Genomic DNA, 10019 nt, shown 5'->3' with positions numbered 1-10019 from the left:
AAAAAAAAAAAAAAAAGGATAAAGAAGTAGATCAAATACTGATTAGAAGAAGAAATTGAACAAAAAGAATGAACAGGATATATACCGAGTAGTGGATTGTCAACTGGCCCAGCACAGTGTAGTCACTGGATTTATTAATAAGAAATACTAAAGAGGGTTCTTTGGACAAAGAAGCAACAATGGCAGACAACATCCTGAGATTAACACACATGACAACTCAGCAACAAACCCAGATACAGAAGTATTAAAAATAAAAAACCTACAAGATTGAAAATAGAGAACTAGAGACATCAATTTGTAAACAAGGACAACTACAAAGCAGAAAGAGGGAATAAGTGGTGTAGTCACAAAATTTCCAAATGGAGAGGAACTGAAGATGATATTAAAATAGAATGGATTCTTTCGAATTTAGGAAGAAAATAATAAATTATAGGATAACATCAAAGAAAATGAATAAACCTCACCAAAATAAAAAAGAAGAAAATCATAAAAACCTAGTAAACACTAAAACAACAGTGACAAAGGAAGTGATAAGAAAATCCGTAAAAATGAACTCAGCACAGAAAAATATATGGAACAAAGAAATTGTCTGCACTACAAAGAAAAAAAAAAAAACAGCAAAATGATAGCAGTAAGCTTATACTTATCAATAATTACACTGAATAATTGTAAATGGATTAAATCCACCAGTTAAGAGACAGAGTACCAGAATAGATAAGAAAACTTGACCTCTTGACCTATGAATATGCTGTCTACAAGAGACACAAAGACAAAATAAGCTGAAAGTCAAAGAATAGAAAAGCATATATCAGGCAAATTGCAACAAAGAGCAGGAGTGGCAATATTAATTTCTTAAAAAATAGACTTTCAGGCAAAAACCAGCATGAGGGACAAGAATGGATGTTATATAATAATTAATAGGACAGTCAAACAAGAGGATATAACCTCTAAATATCTGCACATACAAAGAAAGAGAAGCAAAATACATAAATCATACTTTAACAGAATTGAAAAGAGAGATAGACAACTCCACAATAATAGCAGGAGACCTTAATATAATACTTTTGATGAAGAACAGAACAAGAAAGAAACTCAATGAAGATACAGAGAATATAAAGAACACAATCAACCAACTTGACCTCATAGACATATACAGAACACTTTACCCAACAATAGCATAGTATATATTCTTTTCCAGTGCATAGGGAGCATTCTGCAGAATAGACCATATGTTAGGCCACAAAGCTAGGCTAAATTAATTTAAAAATTTTGAAACACTACAAAGCATCTTCTCAGATCACAATGCTATAAAATTAGAAATCAATAACAGGAAGGACAATTAAAAAAATATATGGAAACTGAGTAACATCCTACTTAAAAACTACTGAGCAATGAAAGGAATAAAATATGAGATTAAAAAAATTCCTTTTATCAAATAAGAATGAAAACAAAACATACCAAAATCTTTAGGGCATAGCAAATGCTGTGCTAAGAGGACAATTTATACCAATAGATACAAACATCAAAAAAGAAAGAACCAAAATCAACAACTTAACCCTACATCTCCAACAATTAGAAAAAGAACAATCAAAAAAAAAAAAAAAACCTACAATCACCAGAAGAAAGGAAATAATAAAGATTACAGCAGAAATAAATGAAGAAGACAGAAAAACAATAGAATTAACAAGTCTAGAAGTTGGTTCTTTGAAAGCGTTAATAAAATCAACAAACCATTGGCAAATTTAACAAAGGAAAAGAAGGAGAAGATGCACATAACATGAATAAAAAATGACATAGGGAACAAGAATCCAAACAACACACAGACCTATAAGGTAAACAGTAATATCAGGATAGGCCCTCATTACACCAATCAAGCACATGAGATCAAGAGGACAGAATTTGCCCAGGGATAGAGCTATGAACATGGGAGGGTATAGGAAGGAAGAATGGAGGGAAGTGGTGGGCATAGGAGGGAAGTGGAAAGAATGCTGTTACAGTGTAAAGATTGTAGTAAATGTCACAAAACGGAGTGTGTATGGATTGTTGAATGGAAAACCATTTGCTCTGTAATCTTTCCCAAATCACAATAAAAAATAAAAATATTTTAGAAAATGAAATAAGTGATACCACAACAGAACCAATTGGAATAGAAAAAGATAATAACAGAATACTATGAGGAACTGTACTTCATAAAATCTAGAAGGAATGGACAAATTTTTAAAAGTAAACAACCTACCAAAACTAACACAATCTGAGGTAGAAAGTTTGACCAGAGCTATCACAAAAGAAGAAATAGAACAGATCATTTAAAAAAAAAAAAAAAAAAAAAACTCCCCAAATAAGAAGTCCTGGCCCAAATAACTTCACTGGAGAATTCTACCAAACATTCAGAGAAGAACTGACACCAATTCTACTCCAGAGCATAGAAAATAGTGCAATAGTCCCAAATTAATTCTATGAAGCAAAGCATAACACTGATGCCAAAGGCAAGCAAAGATACCACTAAAAAAAGAAAAGTATGGGCCAATTTCCCTCATGAACATAGGCACAAAAATTCTCAGCAAAATCCTAACCAATAGAATCCAACAACATATCAAAAAAATAAAACATCATAACCAACTGAAATTCATATCAGGTATGCAAGGATGGTTCAACATTAGAAAAACAATCAATGTAATCCACCACAGAAATAAAACAAAGGAAAAGAAACACATGATCATATCAATCAATGAAGAAAAGACATTGGGAAAAATCCAACCCCCATTCCTGATAAAAACACTCAACAAAATACCAATAGATGGAAAATGCCTCAACATGATTAATGGCATATATACAAAACCAACAGTCAATATTAATCATAATGGGAAAAGACTGAAAGCCTTCTTCCTGAAAATGGGAACCAGACAAAAATGGCCTTAATGCTACTCCTATTCAGTATTGAACCAGATGTTCTAGCCAGAACAATAAGGCAAGAAAGGGAAATAAAAGGCATCCAAATGGGTAAAGAAGAAGTAAAGCTATCTCTATTTGCTGAGGCTGTACAGGGTGACTTTGAGTCAAAATTAACTTGACAGCAATGGGCTTGGGCTTTGATGATCCTACACATAGAATATCCCAGAGACTCAATAAGAAAATTACTGGAACTTAAAGAAGGAGTCAGCAAATTGGCAAGATACAAAAATCAGTCAGATACTTCTTCTACACTAACCAAGAGAATTCTGAAAAGGAAATCAGGAAAACAATGCCATTTCCAATAGCCACACAAAAGATGAAGTACTTAGAAATAAATCTAACCAAAATACAAAAAACCTACACAAAGAAAACGAAAAAAGCTCTACTATGACAAACCAAAAGAGACCTACATAAATGTGAGAATATGCCGTACTCATGGGTAGGAAGCTCTGGTGGCGTAGTGCCTAAAGCATTTGACTGCTAACCAGAAGGCTGGCAGTTCAAACACACCAACTACTCCTTGGGAGGAAGATTGGGCAATCTACTTCCGTAGAGATACTGCCTTGGAAACCCAAGAAGGGGTCGTTATGAGTCGAATTGACTAAATGGCAGTGAGTTTGGTGTTTTTGTTTTGTTTTGTTTTGTTTTAATGGATGTTGTTGTTGTTGTTATGTGCCATCGAGTTGGCCCCGACTCATAGCGACCCCTCCTTGGGTTTCCAAGTCAGTATCACTACAGAAGTAGGATTGCCCAACCTTCCTTCCGAGGAGTAGCTGGTGGGTTTGAACCGCCAGCCTTCTGGTTAGCAGTCAAGTGCTTTAGCCACTATGCTACCAGAGCTCCCTGTTTTAATGGATAGGAAGACTTAATTAACATTGTGAAAATGTCAATATCAATAACCACCCAAAGCAATCTACAAATATAATGCAATCTGGACCCAGATTCCATCACCTCTCTTTAAGTAGATGGAAAAACTAATCACCCTCTTTATATTGCAAGAAAAGAGCCTCCAGATAAGCAAAGTACTACTAAAGGAGAAGAACAAAATAGGAGACCTCACACTTCACAGACATGGTAGCCAAAACAGCCTGGACTAGTACTAGGACAGATACACTGGCCAGAGGAACAAAACAGAGAAATCAGAAGTAAATCCATCCACTATAGACTACTAGGAGCTCCAGTTGTTCAGTAGTTAAAGCATTTAGCTGCTAGCCAAATAATCAGCAGTTTGAACCTACCAGCCACTCTGTGGGAGAAAGATGAGGCAGTTGGCTTCTGTAAGTATTTACAGACTTGGAAACCCCATGGGGCAGTTCTACTCTGTCCTATAGAGTCACTATGAATTGGAATCAACTCATTGGAAGTGTTTTTTTTTTTTTTTTTTGTATGGACTGCTCATCTTTGACAAAGGTCTAAAACTAATTTAACAGAGAAGAGATAGTCTCTTTAACAAATGGTGCTGGGGAAACTGGATATCCATTTGCAGAAAAATGAAAGAGGATCCTTATCTTAAACCATATACAAAAACTAAAGATGGATCGAAGACATAAATCTAAAACCTAAAACTATAAAGATCATCCAAGGAAAAATAACTTAGGGGCCCTAATATATGGCATAAATATGCTATCAAACATAACTAAAAAATGCATAAACATCAGAAGACAAACTAGGTGACCAGGACCTCCTAACAATTAAATACTTATGTGCATCAAAAGAGTAAAAAGAGAACCTACAGACTGAGGGAAAAAAAATGGTAATGACATACTGGACAAGGGACTTATCTCTAAAATTTATAGAAAACTGGGTGTGGCACAGTGCAGCAGCAGAGGTTTTGGTATGAACAGGGTTCAGATTCATGGCTTGCCAACCAATCGGGAAAGGATCATTCCAGTGCCTACGCCTCAGAAGCCTCTGTCTTGTTCATTCACTCATCGCCCATGCTCTCAACCTCGTCTGGAGGGACAGGAGTTTTGCGTTAAGCATATCCTTGAAGACAAGAATGCACCCTTCAAGCAGAGTAGTTAAATATGAAGAATGGAAAAACATGTCCCAGTGTTGCCCCAAAGCCTGAGGTGAAAGATGGGTATATGTTTATAGATCTATGTGTCAATGTGGTTTTAGTTTTAAAATGTGAAGGAGATGTAGTGTGCTGTTAACAGAGTTTGGGGTTATGGATATATTGAAAGATAAATTGAAAATTGGAAAAAAAAAAATCATAGAATTGTGAAAACTGAAAGAAGACCTGCAGTTCTGTCCAAGTAACCTTGGATGAGTCAAGTTCACCTCTTTGGATCTTTTCCTTTATCTGGTGTCTTTCTGTGCTGCACATGTCCATAGCAATGCCTTGGCACTTTATGCTCAAATGAAGAAGATCAACCCAGGGCCTATGGAGTGAAACACTCTTGCGCTAGCTGAGCTTATATGCTAAGGCAGAGCTGGCTTCTCAGATTCCAGAAAGTAGCCGTAGTGAAGTCAGCCGAACTCTGGATGAAGACAGCTGGAGTAATGGGGAACAGGATCCCATTATTGTGGGTCACACATGGAGAGGTAGCTCTGAGAGTGAAACAGATAGCGTAGAGAGTGCTCCAAGAAGATCCCCTAAAACATGCTGGTGTCTACACAGCAGAAGAAGTGGCCCTAATTATTCATGAGAAGCTAATTCACTTGCAGTCTCTGTACATTGATCAGTTTAAACAACTTCAGCTCTGCTCAAAGAGAAGAAGCATCGTTACTTGCATTATCACAAAGTGGAACATGAGGCTCTAGATAGTAGCCTCCTGAGTGGCCCAGAGGGACTTTTGGTCAAAGAGCAAGAGAACTTAAAGTGACTAAAATGTCTCCAATGGTATCGCCAGTGCTACGGAGCAGAAGCCTTACTACACAGGCAGCTGAAGAACACAGAATGCTGGCCACTGACGGTGCTGCCCAACAGGCCCATACCACTAGTTCCAGTCAGAGGTGGTTGGCATTTGTGGAGGATGTTCGTTGTCTCTTCCAATGACCAGACATTGCCTTACCGAGAAAGATGTGACTGCTATTCATGACCTGTTAACTCTTTAGTCTAATGGAGACAGCACTGGACTGAAAATTAAAGACTCAGACTCCAGTTGTAGATATTTGTCAGGATACGAATCAGGTTCTCTTCAAATGCTGCCAGGGGTCTGAGGAGGTACCCTGCAACAAACCAGTGCCTGTAAACCTTTCTAAGGATCCCTGCTGCCCACTGCATTTCCAGTTGCCTCTTCAGATGTATAAACCGAGCAGGTTCTGTCTGTGCCAGACAATCTGGAAGCCCCGTGGATCTGTACTTGAGTGCTGCTGAGCTTCAGCTTTAGCCCAGTGAGTTTACCTCTTGGGTTCAGTGATGACTTGGATGTTGTGGGTGATGGAATGCAGTACCTTCCTTCACCCTTGCTTTTTGATCCTTCACTAACTCTTGAAGATCATCCAATCAAAGAAATTGCTGAAGGTCCAGTGGATATATTGGGACAGATGTAGATGAATATAGATGGATGCAGATCCCAGGGATCTTGAAATTCTGAGAAAGCTTCCTAACTGCTGCCTCAGAGCGGAATTGCTACTGCAAATGGGAAAGCAGAACCCACTTCTATCAGTTGATAGTTTGTTTTGGGAACCACTTGACTTTGGAAGATTTAAATTCCCCATTATTGAAACAAGTATTTCTAACCATCTCTCACTAAACAAAGGCAACCCAGTCTACTTTGTTTCGCTTCTGGGTTATTGAGTACTATTGTTGTTGTTGTTGTTGTTGTATACTGCCATTGAGTCAGATCTGATTCATAGCAACCCCTCCTTGGGTTTCCAAGGCAGTATTTCTATGGAAGTAGATTGCCCAATCTTCCTTCCAAGGAGTGGCTGGTAGGTTTGAACCACCAGCATTCTGGTTAGCAGTCAAATGCCTTAGGCACTACACCACCCAAAACTAGTTTCAGGGAATGGGCCAATAATGTCCAAATTTTGTGGGTTTCTTCCTACTCTGGGCAATGAAAAGAGATCAGTGATCCATCTTGGAGCTGCTGGGATTGAGTGAGTATTAAGGGCTGGGCCTAAGGGAAAGGAGACATTTTTATATAATGGGATTCTAACATCATGAACAGGAATCCATGTAGGTGATTAGGTGGGACCTGTGTCTATGAGTGGTTCCCTGGAATATTGATGGACCCACTTTCTGGTTATCTCTATCCAGCAGCCTACATTTTAGCCTTTCCTCACCTGTCACCTGATTGGGCAATCTGAATCCCCTTCTCCCAGCTAACTCTGACCTATGACCTCTATAAGAAAATAGCCTATAGGACTGGATGCCTTAACCATCTTTTTGTTTCTAATCCATGTAAATTTCTATAGTGGTTAACTTAGGTAAGATGCAGTGAAAATCTATTATATATCATTTCCATTAAATGTTGAAGAGAATATTATGAGAATGTAAAATAATCATCTGAATTGAACACATAAAAAAAAATATAGAACACTTCAACATCTCAACAACAAAAAAGATAAATAATCCTATTTAAAAACTATCAGAACATAAGAACAGACACTTCACCAAAGAAGACATTCAGGTGACCAACAAACACATGAAGAAATCATTAGCCATTAGGGAAATGCTAATCAAAACAATGAGATATCTGGACACAAGGAAGAGAGAACTATGGGGAGGAAGTGAGAGGAGAGCTGTTGCATTATGAGAAATTGCAGTCAATGTCATGAGACAAAGTGTATGTGAGCTGCTGTATGGAAAATGAATTTGCTCTGGAAATTTTCACCCAAATCACAATAAAAATAAATAAATAAAAAAGATATCATATCACTCCAGCATTAATAACAAAGTTCAAAAAAAAACCAGAAAAATGTTGATGAGGGTTTATAGAGACAGGGACCCTCATACACTGCTTATGGGACTATAAAATGAAACAACCACTGTGGAAAACAGTATTAAAAAGACCAAGCTCACTGCCATCGAGTCGATTCAACTCATAGTGACCCCTCCTCTGATTTCCAAGGCAGTATCACTACAGAAGTAGATTGCCCAATCTTCCTTCCAAGGAGTGGCTGGTGGGTTTGAACTGCCAGCCTTCTGGTAAGCAGTCATATGCCTTAGGCACTATGCCTCCCTAAAAAGTTGAAAATAGAAATATAATATGATCCAGCAATCTCTTTACTAGGTGTATATCCTGGAGAAATAAGGGCCATGACACACATAGATATATGCACACTTATGTTCATCACAGCACTATTCACAATAGCAAAAAGATGGAAACAACCCCAGTGCCCATCAACAAGTGAATGGATAAAAAACTACGGTGCATACACTCAATGGAATATTATGAAACATTAAAGAATAGGAATGAATCTGTGAAATACCTCATAACGTGAATGAACCTGGAGGATGTTATGCTTAGTGAAATTAGTCAATCACAAAAGTACAAATTTTGTATAAGATCACTAGGAGCACAGGAGTTAAAGGCAATAGAGGTAACTACTATTCCATACACAATCTTGCAATAACAGTAGTAACAATAATCTACAAGGATACATAGATAGGCACACAGCTTGAACAGGTGTGGAAAGGCAAATGGGACTACATCCATAAATATATATATATATGTTTGACAGAGGATATTTCTACATATGTATTTATGTGTGTTAAAAATATGTCCATGAAAATAATAAATACAGAAGACAAAGTTATGAAAACTTCTTAGCCATAACAAAACACCTTGAGGGAATGAATCATGTACATCAGGGCTCAGGACCATAGGCTTAGGGGACATCAAGGTCAATTGGCATAACACACTCCACAATGAAAATGTTCTACCTTCTACTTTGGTGAGTAGTTACTGAGATTCCAAAAACTTGTAAGCCTCCATCAAAGGTGCAACTATTGGTCTCTCCCCATCCAGAGCAAAGAAGACACATGGAAAAAATTACCTCAAAGGAGTAATGTATCACATGAACCTCAGCCTCTGCAACCCTGAGACCAAAATAACTAAATGGTACCCAACTACCACTACTGACCACTCTGAAAGGCATTACAACAGAAGGTTCTAGATAGAGTTGGAGATAAATGAGGAAAAAAAACCTCAAAATTATAAAAAGAAATGGTCTCATTGGTCAAATAGAGACTGGTAGAATCTAGACTATGGCCCTTAGTCACCCTTCAAGCCTGGTACTGAACTCACCCCCATGGTTTAACTTTCAGCTAACAATAGACAGGTCTATAAGGTGAACAACCCAAGCCTTGGTATTTTCAATAGCCTCATATGCATGTGAAAGCTGGACAATAAATAAAGGAAGATCCAAGAAGAATTGATCCATTTGGATTGTAGTGTTGGTGAAGAATTCTGAAAATACCATGAACTGCCAAAAATATGAGCAAATTTATCTTGGAAGACATACAGCTGGAAAGCTCCTTAGAAACAAGAATGGCTAGACTTTGTCTCACATACTTTGATCATGTTGTCAGAAGGGACCAGTTCCTGGAGAAGGATATCACACTTCATAAAGTAAACAGGCAGCAAACAAGGAGAAGACCCTCAACAAGATGGATGACACAGTGACTGTGATGATGCACTAAAGCATGGCAAATATTGTTAGGATGGTGCCGGACCAGGCAGTGTTATTCTCTTATACATGGGGTTCAGAAGGCAAGAAGACATAGGAAAGAAGGATGAATGGAAACAGGAAACACAGGGAGAAAGTGGGATGAGTTACATTGTGGGGATGACAATATCATGAAACAAAATGTGTATGAATTGTTGAATAGAAAACTGATTTGCTCTGTAAACATTCACCCAAATCACAATAAAAAGCAAAACAAAAACCCACACTAAAGAACCAAGTTAAGTTTTGCTGAAGATATTATATTTATAATTAATTACAATCAGAGGGAGGAAAAGGTTGTATTTGCTGTATTATTAAAAATGGGTTTTTTAAAAATTATATGTTATCATTTGGGAAAACTTGGTAAAGGTTATATGCATTATTTCTTACAACTCCAAGTTAATCTATGTAAGGTTGGGTTGCCAATGCCAAGAGAAACCAGGCCA

The 10019-nt window shown here is 37.5% G+C and overlaps 1 protein-coding gene and 1 pseudogene across 1 annotated transcript in view; both read left to right on the top strand.

Annotated features, from left to right (window-relative positions):
- HECW1 (HECT, C2 and WW domain containing E3 ubiquitin protein ligase 1) overlaps positions 1–10019 on the top strand; it is a 438073-nt gene that overhangs the window by 313342 nt on the left and 114712 nt on the right. The gene's annotated exons all lie outside the window — the stretch shown is intronic.
- Positions 4789–6570, top strand: LOC103197342 (annotated as a pseudogene).

This window comes from Orycteropus afer, unplaced genomic scaffold (assembly GCF_000298275.1).
Source record: "Orycteropus afer afer isolate SDZICR_OR568_19922 unplaced genomic scaffold, OryAfe1.0 scaffold00077, whole genome shotgun sequence".
Classification (NCBI taxonomy): Eukaryota; Metazoa; Chordata; class Mammalia; order Tubulidentata; family Orycteropodidae; genus Orycteropus; species Orycteropus afer.
This window is presented reverse-complemented; position numbering and strand designations above follow the sequence as displayed.